This window comes from Watersipora subatra, chromosome 3 (genome assembly GCF_963576615.1).
Source record: "Watersipora subatra chromosome 3, tzWatSuba1.1, whole genome shotgun sequence".
NCBI lineage: Eukaryota > Metazoa > Bryozoa > Gymnolaemata > Cheilostomatida > Watersiporidae > Watersipora > Watersipora subatra.
Genome location: NC_088710.1, coordinates 30,523,759 through 30,531,436, shown reverse-complemented (window position 1 = coordinate 30,531,436; position 7,678 = coordinate 30,523,759). Strand labels below are relative to the sequence as shown.

General features: G+C 31.6%; 1 long non-coding RNA gene across 1 annotated transcript; it reads right to left on the bottom strand.

Annotated features, from left to right (window-relative positions):
• Positions 1 to 339: 339 nt before the first annotated feature.
• LOC137392294 (uncharacterized) lies at positions 340 to 1,035 on the bottom strand. The gene is made up of 3 exons (XR_010978222.1): positions 926 to 1,035; positions 609 to 683; positions 340 to 481 (listed from the first exon to the last, which is right to left on the bottom strand). It is a non-coding gene; the product is annotated as an uncharacterized lncRNA (long non-coding RNA).
• Positions 1,036 to 7,678: the final 6,643 nt, after the last annotated feature.

The following is a 7,678-nucleotide window of genomic DNA, read 5'->3' as shown; positions in this document are numbered from 1 at the left end:
TTAACGGTGAATTTTTACGAAATATAATTCAATTAGAACATAACCCCTCGGATTGTACTTATGGTATAGCTAGTTATGAAATTATTCAAAGGTTGGGAATTACTGAACGACTTGTTCAATGGGCTAATCCATCTTCACGGTTAGCGAGATATTGTGTAGGCAACTCAGCTCGTTCAAGGTTTTGTGGAAGGAGAGCATTGCCTATTAAGTTTGTTTGTCATCATCCACTTTTCGAAGAAAATAATGGTAGATTTACAGCACCAATTAATACTTCCACCTTCAACGAAAGGGCATATCTCGAAGGCATCGTTAAAGTTCCTTGAACTTCCTCTCCATCAACTTTGGTTGAAAATGCTACAGTTGGTACCACATTCACCTTGCCTTCAGCATCTTTGTATTCACTTGTTCCAACATTGTGATAGTAGAAAATAGATGGTGCTTTGAACTCCTTGAGATGACGAGTCTCGAAAAGTTGTATTTTCTGAAAGAATATCCCAATAGGACATACAGACAGACTATGACAAAATAGGACTTATAGTAAAACTAAAACGTTCAGACAAATTAGTTCATTCAGTTGAACTAAGGAAATAAATACATGTAATACTTACTGAAGAAGCAAATTCTTCCATCCTTTTCTGACTATGTTTAGGGATATATCCATTTTGCTGGTGAGATATGGGAATCTACAATAGCATTGATTACAGTCAGACTACAATATACATTCAAACCATCTCATTCAATTAACTCAGAAGAACCAAATTCATCTGTTTTAATCTGAGTAGGGATATAACATACACTTTGCTAAGATATTGGAGTTTGCAATTACAATGAATACAATCAGCCTAGAACACATAGTTACTACTCAGAAGAGAAGATACATTGTAACATTCCTACATAACATCTAGATTGAATTTGTAGTACTTACTGTAAACCGTAATCTTTCGTTGAGATCTTGATAGAACTTTTCACGTAAGAGAAATCGACAAGCTTTTCGATTCCGGTCGCTTATTTCCATTCCATGAGAGCAGTAACCCCATCGCTTCACACATTTATCTGCACATTGTAATCGTTCTTGAAATATCCTTTTTCTGTTGTCTCTGGTACTCATTGTGAGGTTATGAACTGAATTGAAAAGGCATATTCTATCGAAGGTTTTATAACAAGTAGAAGTGTTGACGTGGTTCATTAATTTTGTGACCTAATGATATATATAAACAGATTTCGCGAAATTCAATTTCGCGAAATTCACTTTCGCGAAATTCAATTTCGCGAAAGTTGACTATATAATATATATAATGTGTAATTTTTGCGAAATTCAATTTCGCGAAAGTTGACTATATAATATATAATGTGTAATTTCGCGAAATTCACTTTCGCGAATACCAATTTCGCGAAATTTGACTATATAATATATATAATGTGTAATTTCGCGAAATTGAATTTCGCGAAATTCACTTTCGCGAAAACTGACTATATAATGTGTAATTTCGCGAAATTGAATTTCGCGAAATTCACTTTCGCGAAATTCAATTTAGCGAAAGTTGACTATATAATATATATAATGTGTTATTTCGCGAAATCCAATTTCGCGAAATTCACTTTCGCGAAATTCAATTTCGCGAAAGTTGACTATATAATATATATATAATGTGTAATTTCGCGAAATCCAATTTCGTGAAATTCACTTTCGCGAAATTCAATTTCGCGAAAGTTGACTATATAATATATAATGTGTAATTTCGCAAAATCCAATTTCGCGAAATTCACTTTCGTGAAATTCAATTTCGCGAAAGTTGACTATATAATATATATATAATGTGTAATTTCGCGAAATTCACTTTCGCGAAATTCAATTTCGCGAAAATCTGTTTACTATTTTCGCTTCATTGATTCTGTTGGATACGCCACTATTCTTCAATACTCTGTATAAGAAGCTTGCTCAGTGTAATTTTCCTTTTCATCACTTAGTCCTGCTCCTGATGCCTACTTATATACAGATTGAGATTTTGGGGCAATCGAGCGTTGATACCATAAGGCTTGTATGCTTCAGCTAGAATTCTGTTAGCCGGCTACTCGCGATTAAGTTCGTTGAGTGTCGCTGTGTGCAGGCTGTCGTGTGGACAAGCGCCTTGGCAATCGACCTGAGTGTTTTCCTAGGCTTGCCTATGGAATTCTCCTGTTTGGTTTGGCTTAACCATTCCATAACAGTCTCTTGCCCAGTAAATAGAGGGATGAGCAAAAAAAAAGAAGGCCCAATGGACAGATGGAGGAATTGTACTAAGGTAGGTATAGGTAAGTATTCGTTTTGAAGAGAATATAAAGAAAATGAATATATGTATTGTTTTGAATAAATGTAGTATGTATCATTTATTCTCTCAAAGATTGATGAATGATAACAGGGTTCTCTTTACCAAAAGTATTTTGTCATGATTTTATCGAAAGATTGTGTATTATATATCACTTCACAGTCTTTTCCATATTTTGAAGATATCAGTTAGAATGTGATGCTAGCAAGTCTACTAGTTTAATTTAATTAAAGGATCCATGGGTGCTTTACCGCTTCATGGAATAATTCTCAATATACTGATTACTCATGATGATCTCTCACAGTGCAATCAGGAGTGTTAATAAAGTACTGAGAATAAGTATATGTACAATTATTATAAAGTGTAGTAAGAGATCATCAGGTGTGTTAATAAAGTACAGAGAATAAGTATGTGTACAATTATTATAAAGTGTAGTAAGAGATCATCAGGAGTGTTAATAAAGTACTGAGAATAAGTATGTGTACAATTATTATAAAGTGCTGTAAGAGATCATCAAGAGTGTTAATAAAGTACAGAGAATAAGTATGTGTACAATTATTATAAAGTGTAGTAAGAGATGATCAGGAGTGTTAATAAAGTACTGAGAATAAGTATATGTACAATTATTATAAAGTGTAGTAAGAGATCATCAGGAGTGTTATTAAAGTACAGATAATAAGTATATGTACAATTATTATAAAGTGCTGTAAGAGTTCATCAAGAGTGTTAATAAAGTACAGATATTAAGTATATGTACAATTATTATAAAGTGCTGTAAGAGATCATCAAGAGTGTTAATAAAGTACAGAGAATAAGTATATGTACAATTATTATAAAGTGCTGTAAGAGATCATCAGGTGTGTTAACAAAGTACAGATAATAAGTATATGTACAATTATTATAAAGTGTAGTAAGAGATCATCAGGAGTGTTAATAAAGTACTGAGAATAAGTATATGTACAATTATTATAAAGTGTAGTAAGAGATCATCAGGAGTGTTAATAAAGTACTGAGAATAAGTATGTGTACAATTATTATAAAGTGCTGTAAGAGATCATCAAGAGTGTTAATAAAGTACAGAGAATAAGTATATGTACAATAATTATAAAGTGCTGTAAGAGATCATCAAGAGTGTTAATAAAGTACAGAGAATAAGCATATGTACAATTATTATAAAGTGCTGTAAGAGATCATCAGGAGTGTTAATAAAGTTCAGAGAATAAGTATATGTACAATTATTATAAAGTACTGTAAGAGATCATTAGGAGTGTTAATAAAGTACTGAGAATAAGTATATGTACAATTATTATAAAGTGTAGTAAGAGATGATCAAGAGTGTTAATAAAGTACTGAGAATAAGTATATGTACAATTATTATAAAGTGCTGTAAGAGATCATCAGGAGTGTTAATAAAGTACTGAGAATAAGTATATGTACAATTATTATAAAGTGCTGTAAGAGATCATCAAGAGTGTTAATAAAGTACTGAGAATAAGTATATGTACAATTATTATAAAGTGCTGTAAGAGATCATCAGGAGTGTTAATAAAGTACTGAGAATAAGTATATGTACAATTATTATAAAGTGCTGTAAGAGATCATCAAGAGTGTTAATAAAGTACTGAGAATAAGTATATGTACAATTATTATAATGTGCTGTAAGAGATCATCAAGAGTGTTAATAAAGTACTGAGAATAAGTATATGTACAATTATTATAAAGTGCTGTAAGAGATCATCAGGTGTGGTAAAAAAGTACTGAGAATTAGTATGTGTACAATTATTCTAAAGTGCTGTAAAAGATCATCAGGAGTGTTAATAAAGTACTGAGAATAAGTATGTGTACAATTATTATAAAGTGCTGTAAGAGATCATCAGGAGTATTAATAAAGTACAGAGAATAAGTATATGTACAATTATTATAAAGTGCTGTAAGAGATCATCAAGAGTGTTAATAAAGTACAGATAATAAGCATATGTACAATTATTATAAAGTGCTGTAAGAGTTCATCAAGAGTGTTAATAAAGTACAGATATTAAGTATATGTACAATTATTATAAAGTGCTGTAAGAGATCATCAAGAGTGTTAATAAAGTACAGAGAATAAGTATATGTACAATTATTATAATAAAGTTAATTAAATGGAATGATGTTCTACTCCAAGGATTTCTTTCAACAACATGTGGAGATTACTGTCTTCTCTTTGCAATATTTTGGAGCAGAGGATGTTCAATAGAAGATTTTCTAACAGTTATGCTAAAAATTTCTGAAACAGATACACGAGATCATGTGGTTCGAAAAACTATACTAGATAGATATGATTGGAATGGAAAAATTAGTAAAAGTCTTAATAACGAAGAAAATGAAGGTGTTGACAATGTACATATTCAAGGAACTTCCCAAATTGTTAAATTACTAGAAGAACTGACATAAATTTTTTTCTATATTTTACAATTGAATATACATATATACTTTATATCGAAATAAACTTGGTAACAAATACAACCGAATATTATTTACTTTTTTGATATAAGTTTTATATATTGATATACTCACGCTGAGTTGGAGCTATCCTCAAAATAATCCACATATTAATCCATGTATGCCCCTTTACTAGTTCATCATCTTTATCTATTTACTGGTCGAGAAACTGTTATGGAATGGTTAAGCCAAACCAAACAGGAGAATTCCATAGGTAAACCTAGGAAAACAATCAGGTCAAATGCCAAGGCGCTTGTCCACACAACAACCTGAACACAGCGACACTCAACGAACTTAATCGCGAGTAGCCGGCTAACAGAATTCTAGCTGAATCATACAAGCCTTATGGTATCAACGATCGATCGACCCAAATTCTCAAGTCTGTATATAAGTAGGCATCAAGAGATGGTTAAGGAGGCAGAATATTCCATCAGTTCATGCAACGCTTATATAATGAATTGAAGAATGATGGGTGTGTCCAAAGGAATTAATGAGGTGAAAATAGTAAACAGATTTTCGCGAAATTGAATTTCGCGAAAGTTGACTATATAATATATAATGTGAAATTTTGCGAAATCCAATTTCGCGAAATTCAATTTCGCGAAAGTTGACTATATAATATATATGATAATTATATCGCGAAATCGCGATAATTTCGCGAAAATCGCGATATCGCGATATCGCAAAAATCGCGATAATATCGCGATATATCGCGAAAATTATTTCGCGAAAGTTGACTATATAATATATATGATGTGAAATTTCGCGAAATCCAATTTCGCGAAATTCAATTTCGCGAAAGTTGACTATATAATATATATATGTGTAATTTCGCGAAATTCATTTTCGCGAAATTGTAAGCATAGAGGAATGTTTTGTAATCTATTTATAAATTTTCATTAAACTCACTCAAGTGTTTTACAAACGTTCAACTATATAAAGCAATCGAGAACGAATCATTATTATCATAACACTCTTCATAAGCTAACAGAATTCTGAGAAGGGTAAAATGTCAGAATGGAAATGTACAGATAGTTGTCTTCAAATTTGGGCTACACCATGGGAATATTGTACACACGGACTACTTTCCTGTACATGTGGACATGTATATGATGGATTAGCACAATGTGTACATTGGTAAATACATTTTGAAATTTTAAATTCTAAAGTTTTATATGAATATATAATTATTCATTTTATATACATCATCTTTTCTCAATTTTCAATGGTTTTTTAAAAAATTAAACAGGTATCAAGAAGATGGTAAGGAAACTGATGAAAAAAACAACTCGAAAGAAACAAACTCTCAAAATAGTGAAACGGAGTTGCAATTGGATTTACCATTGGATTATCCTATAGATGGATTACCTTCCTGTACATGTGGACAAGACGTATACGATGGCTTAGCTCAATGTATATTTTGGTAAGTAGATTTTGAGAATTTTAAATCCAAAGATATATAGTTATCCATTTATTTCATCCTTTCTCATTCCTCAATGTTTTATACATTTAAACAGTGATGATGCAAAACAAAAAGAAGTTGATGAGAAAAGCGAGTCAAGCAACACATACTTCTATCTCGATTAGAAATACTTACAATATTCTGAAGTGACAAGCTCTTCAACTCCACAGAAAACTGGCAATTAGTATTTATAAGAAAGAATTTTTTTTGAATGAATATATATGCAAATCAATAGAACCTTTAGAAATAAAATCTTCATCTCCAAAGATGGAGAATTTATATTTTATTGTATATTTTAAGATACTATTATTAAAATAAAATCAATACAATATTCACATATCATTTTCATTGCGGAATAAAAATTTAGGAAAGCATGAAAATTAGATTACAACTTTAGCAGCAGCATGTGATTATGATAAAAAATTTCGACATCCTGTAATTTGTCTACAGAAAAACTTTCATTTCCATACTCTCTTTCTTTATTACTTGGATTATATAATCTTAAGGCTCTTGGTATGAATAAGATATCAGTTATATTTTCCTTAAGATTTTCAGATGATGTCTGAGTTGTCATTCTGCTCACTGGAATAGTGGTAACGTCCGTAGTTGCAATGTTGGTAGGAATTGTGGAAATGTGTGTAGTTCTGATAGTGGATCTTTCTACAGAAAAACTTTCATTTCCATATTCTCTTTCTTCATTATTCGGATTATATAATCTTAAGGTTATTGGTACAAATGGGATATTAGTTATATTTTCCTTAAGATTTTCAGATGATGGAAGAGTTGTGATTCCACTTGCTAGAATGATGGTAGCGAGTGTAGTTGTGGTGGTAGTAGGAATTGTACTAGCAAGTGTAGTTGTGGTGGTGGTAGGAATTCTGGATGTGTGTGTAGTTCTGATGGTGGATCGAGTAGTGGAAGTATTAATTGGTGCTGTAAATCTACCATTATTTTCTTCGAAATGTGGATGATGACAAACAAACTTAATAGGCAATGCTCTCCTTCCACAAAACCTTGAACGAGCTGAGTTGCCTACACAATATCTCGCTAACCGTGAAGATGGATTAGCCCATTGAACAACTCGTTCAGTAATTCCCAACCTTTGAATAATTTCATAACTAGCTATACCATAAGTACAATCCGAGGGGTTATGTTCTAATTGAATTATATTTCGTAAAAATTCACCGTTAACCGAAAAAAATCCAAAACTAATAAATAGTATTGGAGAAATTTGAATTATATCATCTAGTTTTCTATAAAGACTCTTCATGTCTTCTCAAAAGAAATTTTTCATAATGAATAAATCATTCGACTTTCCCCTTTCTTATTACTCGTCTTTAAAGATTTTTATAACAAAGGGAGACTTAACCGATTCCACGAATAGACACGCCCGAACTCGTCCAACATCAGCGTTCATTCAACCGAAACG